Genomic DNA, 9,960 nt, shown 5'->3' with positions numbered 1-9,960 from the left:
AGTTTGTCTACAAAGTTAAGGATAAGACAAATATAACATATACAGGGTTTTAAAATAATAAAAACATTATATGAGAAATAAAACAATTATTCTTATTTGCTAAGCTTCAAGCATTTTCCAAAATACCCTGTAATAGCACCTTTATTCATATTTGTAAACACACACACACACACACACACACACACACACACACACACATGTTCCTATATATAATCATATATACATATTTGGGTTTTTTGACACAGGGTTTCTCTATGCAATAGAACCCTGAATGTCCTGGACTCACTCTGTACACAAGGCTGGCCTCAAATTCACAGAGATATGTCTGCCTCTGTCTCCTAAATTCTGGGATTAAAACATGTGCCACCACCACCTAAATATATCTACAAATCTAAAGACCTTCCTTCCCTGTCAGAATCAGTGATGTGTCTCAGAGTAGCATGCAAGATTATGAAGTCTTTTCCTACCTGAATCTAATCCTATAGCCTTTCCTCAACTCATGAAAAAAAAAAAAGATCACCAAAAGAAAGAGATCTAGTACCTAATCTGATATTATTTATCTTATTTTTTAAATGATCGATGGGTCTGTTTTGTGCAAATACTGTAGTCTTTAGTTTTCTATGGATCAAGTATATAACTTGAAGTGAGATATGAAACTATCTCTGACATCACTCTCATAGGCTACACAAAATATTTATTATAATATTATTCAAAAGTGTTAAACTATGGAAAAAATCTTATCAAATAACAGAATAGTAGAGAAAGAAGGTGTCATATATATGCACAAAAGGATTTTTTTCCTGCCATATAGGATTAGTTCATGTCATTTGCAGGGAAATGAATGTAACTGTAGATGATCATAGCAAGTGAATACCTTCTCTCATTTATTGGTTATCTAAAAATTCTTCATTTCAAATATCAACCAATGTTGATTTACTTTGTCTTACCCAGTAACAAGTGATTTTTCCTTAGACATTGTCTGTGATATCCATTGTTGCAGGTGAAGACTAGCACCATTCCACTGGATATCCTGTTTTTAATTGCTTCACAAAATTTGACTTCAGAATATTTAAGATCGTGAAAGTACTCAAATGTCCACCATGTTTTAATTTAATAGATTCATGTTTAAAATTTCAAAATTACCATATTTAGGATTGAGTTAATTGAAAGAATGTATCCTTTCCAAGCCATTTCAAGGAAAAATGATTTCCCCTACTCCAATGGGACCACACTAATTTATTTTTCTTTAATTTAAAAATAATATTGATGTTCATTTCCTGTTCACCATAAAAATGTCATCAATTACAGATTTCAACAAATTTTTCTCTGTATCTTCTATGAAATTCACAGAATGAATAAATCACTTCAATTTATATATGATATTCAGTGTTTTTATGAAGGAAGGGGTTTTTTATGAAGGAAGGAAGGAGCATTATAAAAGAAAATCATTTGAAAACTCATGTGAAATACACACACACATTATATATATATATATATAAAATTTGTATTATTATTTATAAAATTTATATTATATTATTTATTATATATAAATATAATATATATATGTATCTCATATTCCAATGTTTTGTCTTTAACGTGTGTATACAGAAATCTTTCTCAATGTATGCCAAATGTCCCTACTGTTTCCTCAGTAGTGTTCCTGTCAGCTTCTGGCAGTGAAGTCACGCTTGGCAACTTGAGTGTATTGACAGGCATTTTCTAGACATCTCATTTGTAGTTAAAAACAGTGCTGATGCTCTTTGAGCCACTGACAGCCCCCAGGACTCATGTTTAAACTGGTTATCAAAAGCCAGTGTTATTACTCTGAGTAACATCAAAATCTGTGTGACTCAAGTGAATGTAATCAGTCTGCTAACTGTGTTGAAAGTCATTTTCTGAGAAGCATTTGGAAGCTGATTCTTTTCCAAATATAAACACAAAGGAAATGATCAATAAAAATGTGGGTGAGGCTTTAATCTTAGGTCATGTTTGTTCAGCATATTGTAAAAAGTTTGTATCAAAAAGGAGAAAAAAAAAATCACGTTACTTAAACCTAACTGATATAAACTGCATTCTGAGAAGTAATTTTTATCTTTTCCCTCTCAAGGTGTACTATGTACAAAAGGGGAGTCAACATATCCCTACCCTGGGCCAGAGCTGTCAGAATTCCTTCAAAAACTTGAGGCAGACAGTTTCATTTACAGACTATAAATAACAAAATTATTTGGTAAACAATCATATATTTAGTTTGCTTATTTTCCCTAAACTGACACTTAAGTCATTTCTGCTTCTCAGTTATTTTGTTGATAATCACATTCAACTTTTACATACTACTTTTCATTTACTTTGAATCTATACTCAACTGTGAGATAGGTAGATGATATGTTGTTTCTATTTTTTCCCCTACATCTACACAGATTTATGATTTTAAAAAAAAAAAGACCAAAATCCTGCCATTTCAGGAACATAGACTAACTTCAAGGGCACTTTATCAAGTGAAATGAACAAAGAACAGAAAATCAAAGGCTAGGGTTAATGTTAATAGATTGTATGTTTTAAAACATCAACTGTTGAAATGTTCTTACCAAAAATAAATTATAATTACATGAGACAATAGATATTTTAATTACTTTATTTCTACATGACATTTATATATTCAAGTTCCATTTATAGTTACTTCAGACTGTGGCAGTATTTAGGCAAAGCTTCTTCAAGAGTTGAAATTAATATAAAATAAGATACTTTAGTGAGAAGTCATTATTGTGGTTGATAATGTCCTTATAAGAAAAGGCAATTTGCATAAATAAACTCAAAGAGAAAGCTATTTAAAGACCCAGAATAATACTTTTCTTATCTCTGTGGCAAAATGGTGGACCAAAGTGACTTAAGAGAAAGGGTTTATTGTGGGTTGCAGTTTAATATTATCCAATCTATCACGTTGAGGAATAGATGGTAGTTAGAGTAGTGGCAGCAGAAATTTGAGACAACTGGCACCACCAAAGCAGAAACAGGCAGCAAATAGGGAGCACGCACTTACAACAGAGTGAGGCTAGGCTATAAACCTCAAATATTGTCACTACAGTGACTAAACACTGCCGTTCTTCCCTCCCACCCCAGTCTCCCAAACAATTCTGCCAGCTGCTGGAAAAGGATCAAATGTATAACCTTATTGTTCTGAGTATGTCTTATTCTAGGAATAATTATTAGCAACAAGCCAAAGAGCAAGATTGGAGCAAGTCTTTCTCTCATAACTCTCAGAAGATATGAACATGGATGACATGCTGACTTCCAGTTTTAGAACCCAGAACTATTAATAAAAGACAACATGTCTTGTTGCTCATTAAGGCACCTATTCTCTTTCAAGGTGGTATGAAATTGTTAAAAGATGTATATGTTTGAATTAAATAGAATATAATTTTATTTTATAGAATTTTTGTAATTTTTGTAACCATCACCCACAGATAAATAATTGAAACAAAACATCTAAATTAAATATTAGATAAATTTTATTCATAAAATTTTAATAATTCAAAAATTTTAATAATTCTTGGGGTCATCATCCACAAATAAACACATGAAATGTGACAACTAAATGTATATACTGAAGGTACACAAAGTCACTGACATAACTCTCAATAGCTAAATCTTTGTTTCTTCATAAAATAAAAATCAATATCTCAAATTTAAGTGTGTCTTTCTCTTCCATCCTCAAATACCCATTCAAAAGAAATCTTTTCCAAACATCTTCTTTCAGCCCTTAGAAAGTGTTTCAGAACATCCCAAATATTAAGTGCAATTTTCTTTTCAGTCTTCCATTTTACTCCATTTTGTTATACTGACAAAGGTATTTGAAACCCAACAGTGTTCTTACATTGGTTATTGTGCTCTTGAGAAGAGTGGATGAGTGAGTTCTTGATGACAGAGTATCAATGGCACAGGCTGTTTCTTCCACCATGTGCAGAAGGTTTTAAAATTCTCTCTGTTAGGCCAGTTTCTCTATTTTCCTGATTATTCTTCTAAAGAAATTGTTCTGTTCCCTAGATGAACTGTCTTCAGAGGTTGTACTCAATAATTTTTTTCTATTTCATAAAGGTTTAATAAGTGTGTACACACACATTTTATACACACACACACACACACACACACACACACACAAACACACACACTCACAATATGATGGTCTGATGACCATGCCCCTGCCAGGAGAAAAGGCTTACCTCTATTTCTTTAACACATTGATCACCTCACTGGAACATTGCATATTAAATGATTAAGATTTGCATATAGATTTTCCAATAGGCAAAGTGGTTTCTTGTGCTAATGGTGACAATGTTGTAAAGTACCCTGAATATTTTTGAATTTATTGCTAAAAAATTATGCTATTTGAGTCTATAGTTATTTTGCCACCAATCCCATCCTGGCCAAGCCCAAGAAACTAACATTATTCCTATTAATCAGATGGTATAAACAGTATTTGCCTTCTATTTCAGGATTTCACTTACCATAATGTTTTCCAATTTCATCAGAGTTGTTGACAAGTTTTAATTCCATGCCTGAAAAAAAAATACCTGGTTCTTGCCTTTCTGTAGCTTTTTATTTTTTCATTAACCTATGAATGCATACTTATGTAATAGTTCTATATAGGTAAATGTGTTTAATTCTATACGGATCATGAACAGATGTGTATGGATTTATTTGACATACAGCTTTTACTGTATTTATATAAACTTAGAAGTACATTGGGTTTATCATTGTCAAATTTTTTTAGGAATTTTCACTCATGTCAAGATATTACATCAGCAAGCAAGGATTATATAATTTTAAAATAATTTATATTTAATTGATTTTTTATGATTTCTATTTCTTTAGTAAACTTCTTATTCTATGTATAATTTTCTTAATTTTGATGAGTTGTCTTATCTTGCATCTAATTTTAAGATGTTTATTTTTAATTCTTTGCTATGTAAGTAATAGATTTTTTTCTATAAAGTTGGTTTAAAAAACTATTGTTAGTTTGCTTGATTCTTCAAGAGCCTTGTTGCTTAGCAATAGTGTCTTGGCTAGAAATGCAGTGTCTTACATCTCTTCTAATCTTTGTATTGTGACTTCAGTGGATACAGATCTTCTATGGTGTTGAGCAGCTGATGGAGTTGTCTATGGAACTGAAGCTGAGTTGAACTCCCACAAGATTTTATTAGTAGTGTTTGGATGCACTTAATGCAGGTGCTTCATTTAACAAGGCAGGCTTTTTCTTCTAGTAGCTACTTAGTTCAAAGTGAGGCCTAAGTTTATAACCCTGTGACTAAGATGTCCAGTGGATAGGGGTACTTGTTTTTGTGTAAAAGGATTGACTGTTTCCAGGCACTAGTCACTGAGGCTTTTATTCAGATAAGTGTGCACTTCATGCTCTGCTAACAATATACTTATTACCAAGTTTCTAATCCTGCTGAGTTCCTTGGAAACTTGTTGACTGAACATGGAATCTTCATTAGCTAAGTCTATTGATCTCAGATTAATGCCGATCAGGGCTAAAGCAATAATATGACTACTTCATTTCTATATGCAAGAACAAGATTACAAGCTTGGTTTTCAAGGAAACACGAGAGTGTCCCTTCACTTGTTTGATCAGAGTTGTTCCTTCATTATTAAATGTGAGGTTTAATAGGAGAAAACATGTCTCTGCAGCTTTCATAGTAAGATAATATTGTGAGGCTTACTTTATTATGTTACTCACTTAGCACCTAGAAAGACAGGACTTCTCTCAGCCCATAGCTGAGAGGTGCTGGAATCCAGCTATATGGTTGTTTTGGTGTCTTCAGTCAAACTAAATTTAGTGTTTCTGCCTCCCTAGAAATATAGTCGGAATCCCCAGAGGTACTTTTGCAGGCAAGATTTATACAGACCACAAGCAAGATGGACAGAAGCAGGAATGAATGTTTATCCAAGGGGCCAAAGCTTGTCAACAAGGTCAATGGGCTTTTTAAGTGAATGACAGATATGTAAAAATAACCTTCTCATCGCTTTAGGTGAGAAGGTTATTTTGGCAAAGCCAATTTCAAAGTACTCTATAGCTGAAACAGTAGAAAGACTTTCTGTAATGAAAACTAAAGTAATTGAACTTAACTCTCACTGAGGGCCCATCTCCACAAATAACTACATTAGGCAGTCAAAAGTTACTACTGGAATCACAAAGCTCTTCCAATGCATTTTTGTTGATGGATAGTTGTAGTGGGTAGCTGTTCCAGCTTTAATCTGGAAGTGCCACCCCTATGGAGACTTTGGTAACTGTCACGCCTACAAGGCAGAGCCGGGAGAGGACCCCTGAAGACCCGAGACCCGTATGGGTGGGCTCTCTTGGTTCCTGGATCCTGGATGCTGGAGGTAGACTGAGCAGAGTTCTCCAGAGTACACCGCTGGACCTTTCCCATACCCTATAACCTATCCCTTCACTTGTAAATTACCCCACAAAATAAACCTCCCTTTTAAGTACATGGAGCTTTCTTAATAATTAAACCAACAGATAGTGGAAATTACTATTATATGGAGGGATATTAACAGGAGATATCCTTTTATGTTATTAATAGTGGGTTTTGTACTTATAAACTCTCTCTTATCGGATACTAGAATAAAATACATATTGAAAAGACTTTACATTAATTCATTTTGGGTCCATATACCTGTTTATTCATCTCCATTTCCATTATCACTCCTTGTCTTCTTTGTAAGCCTTCCATGTTATAGATCTGAGGTCTAAATACTGACAGTTTCAAACAGCATCATGGGCTTTTATACCTATTGTTCTTTTCATTTAGTCAGAATTTCTCTAGAACACCCACCTACTCTTTTTATGTGGATTTTTCTTTTCATTTAGCCACTAATATAGTCTACTATTATATATAAGAAATTACTAATGAATTTATAATCACGTATTATAAATCATGTTGATTATAAACTAGTTGTGTTTTAATATTCAATCATAAGAAATCTGAGATCTGATTTAGTATTTAAAGTAAATTAAAAACATTATTACTAATACCTTAAAATGGTATGAGCTTAGACGACCAAAATGGTGTTATTTTACTTTCTATTGATATGATTAAAAACCCTAAGGCAAGATAATGAATGAGAAAAAGAGATGAATGTAGCTCATAGTTTTAGGGGCTATGAGTCCAATTGTGCATGTTATTTATTTTAAAACTAGGGAGGTGCCCCTTGTATGTATTGAACTAAGGCAAATCATACTATAGTCAGAATATGTTTCACAGGGAAATAGATTTATATGCGAGAAAGAAAACCAAAGAGAAAATTGGGGAGAAAGGCTGTATTTTAAAGTCTAATGTGAACTAACTTTGGTTCTAAAAAACAAATTGGTTTCACAGATTGTGTAGGTTGTACTTTCAGGGATGTTCCATTGCATTCAAATCTAAAAGGGACTCTTAAAATCCTATTACTGGAACAATATAACATGAAACACAGTAGCTTCCAATGTCACTAAGACAAAGGAAGAAGTGATGGATAGGTGGTAAACACAGAGGAATGAAGTGGGGTTTTGTTTTGTTTTGTTTGTTTAAAATTAATATTTTTATTTTTTTGTTTTTATCTTATTCTTATCATTTATTTTTTAGTTTTCCTTTGGGTAGGCTAGACTACAAAGTTGATGGGTGAATATGGAGAGACTGAGAAATGAGTGGGATTGGGGTACATGGTGTAAAATTCCCAAAGAATCCATAAAAATGGCAAGATAACAGAAGATAGAAAGAAACCCCATACTCAAGGACCAGTAGCATTAATAGAGCAAAAATGACCATTCTACCAAAACCTATGAAGAGATTCAATGTAATCTTCATCAAAATTCCAACACAATTTCTCTCAGATCTTGAGAAAGGACAATTTTGAACTTCATGTGGAAACACACACACACACACACACACACACACACACACACACACACACACACACTAAAATAAAACCAAACAGGATAGCTAAAAAAATTCTGACTAATGAAAGTATTACTGGAGGAATCACCATATTTGATTTGAAGTTGTACTACAAAGTCAAAATAATAAAAAAGAGCTTGGTATTGACACAGACTTAGACACATTGATCAATGAAATGTAATTGAAGATATAAATCCACATGCCTATGGATACCTGATTTTTGATAGAGAAGCTGGAAATACACATTGGCAAAAGGATACCATCTTCAACAAATGGTCCTGGCCAAACTGGCAAGCTGCCTATAAAAGAATGCAACTAGATCCACGCTGATGACTCTGTACAAAACAAAACTCCAGAAGTGTCAAAGACCTCAAAGTAATATCACACATACTGAACCTTATTGTAGACGAATTTCTAAATGGTCTTAATAAATAAAAAACTGAGAGTCGGAAATTTGGATTAAAGCCTGAGAAATAGGATAAACTGCGAGCTAACCTCACCTCACCAACTATGCAGTTTCCAAAGAGAGCATCTTCCTATATATTCACGTTTATATGCCTTTTCTGTTTTGATCTCTCATTGGCTCTCTTAGCCCAGCTACATCATTTAGTCTTCCTACTCAGCTTTGTCACTTTTATTTTTAAAGATTATTTATTTATTTATTTATTTATTTATTCATTCATTCATTCATTCATTTGTTTGTTTATTTATTATGTACAGTGTTCTGCCTGCATGTTTGCCTATATTCCAAGAGAAGGCACCAGATCTCATTATAGATGCTTGTGAGCCACCAAGTGGTTGCTGAGAATTGAACTCAGGGCTTCTGGAAAAGCAACCAGTGCTCTTAACCTCTGACCCATCTCTCCAGCTCCAGTTCTGTCACTGCCTGTCTGTACAGACTTCCAGACCTCTATGGTTGGTACCGGGATTAAAGGCATGTGTTACCACACTTGGTGTTCCCTAGTGTTTTCTTGAACACACAGAGATCCTGCCTGCTAAGTGATAGGATTAAGGGCATGTGCTGCCTGACTTTGTTTATTTATAATGGCTAGCCTTTTTCCTCTGATCTCAGGCAAGCTTTACTTATTAAAGCAAAAATAAAATATCACCACACCTTATAATAGAGAAAGTGGAGAATAACTTGAAACTCTGGCACAGGAAAAGACATTCTGCACAGAAAACTGTTAGCACAGAAAATGTGATCAACAATTAATGAATTGGGCCTCATGAAACTGAAAAATTGATGCACAGCAAAGTACAACATCATTTCAATAGAGTAGCAGCCTATAGAATGGAAAACAATTTTTGCTAACTATATATTTGATTGAGAAGTAATATTCAAAACACATTAAAAGAATTTAAAAAAACTAGATATCAAGAAAACAAATAACCCAATGAAAAATGGAGTACAAATCTAAACAGAGAATACTCAAAAGAGGAAGACCAAGTGGCTGAAACACTCATTGAAATATTTAATATGTTCATCCAACAGGGGAAAATCAAATCAAAACTACTTTGAGATTTCATCTTATAACTGTCATCATGGGTAATATCAACAAAACATATGACAACTAATGCTGGCAAGGATGTGGAGTAAGGGAACACTCATCCATTGCTGTTGGGAGTACAAACTTGTGCAATCACTATGGAAATCAATGTGGCAATTTCCAACAAAGATGGGAGTGATCTATCTTAAGATCCAAATATACAACTCTTGGGCATACATCCAAAGGTTTCATCCTACCAAGGATACATTTTCTGAAGTATATTCACTGCTGCTCTATTTATAATAGCTAAAAATTAGAAGCAACTGACATGTCCATCAACAAAAAAAATAGATAAAGTAAATGTGGTACTTTTACATAAGGGAATGTTATCCAGTTGTTCAAATAAATAAAAATCACAAAATATGTAGGTATATAAATGGAAATAGAAAAAAAATCACCCAGAGTGAAGTATCCCAGACCCAGAAAGAGAAATATGGTATGCATTTGCTTATATGAAGATATTAGCTCTTAAGTCA

The sequence above is a fragment of the Peromyscus leucopus genome, chromosome 9 (genome assembly GCF_004664715.2).
Source record: "Peromyscus leucopus breed LL Stock chromosome 9, UCI_PerLeu_2.1, whole genome shotgun sequence".
In the NCBI taxonomy this organism is placed as follows: domain Eukaryota; kingdom Metazoa; phylum Chordata; class Mammalia; order Rodentia; family Cricetidae; genus Peromyscus; species Peromyscus leucopus.
The sequence above is the reverse complement of the archived record's forward strand: the minus strand, read 5'-3'. Positions refer to the sequence as shown.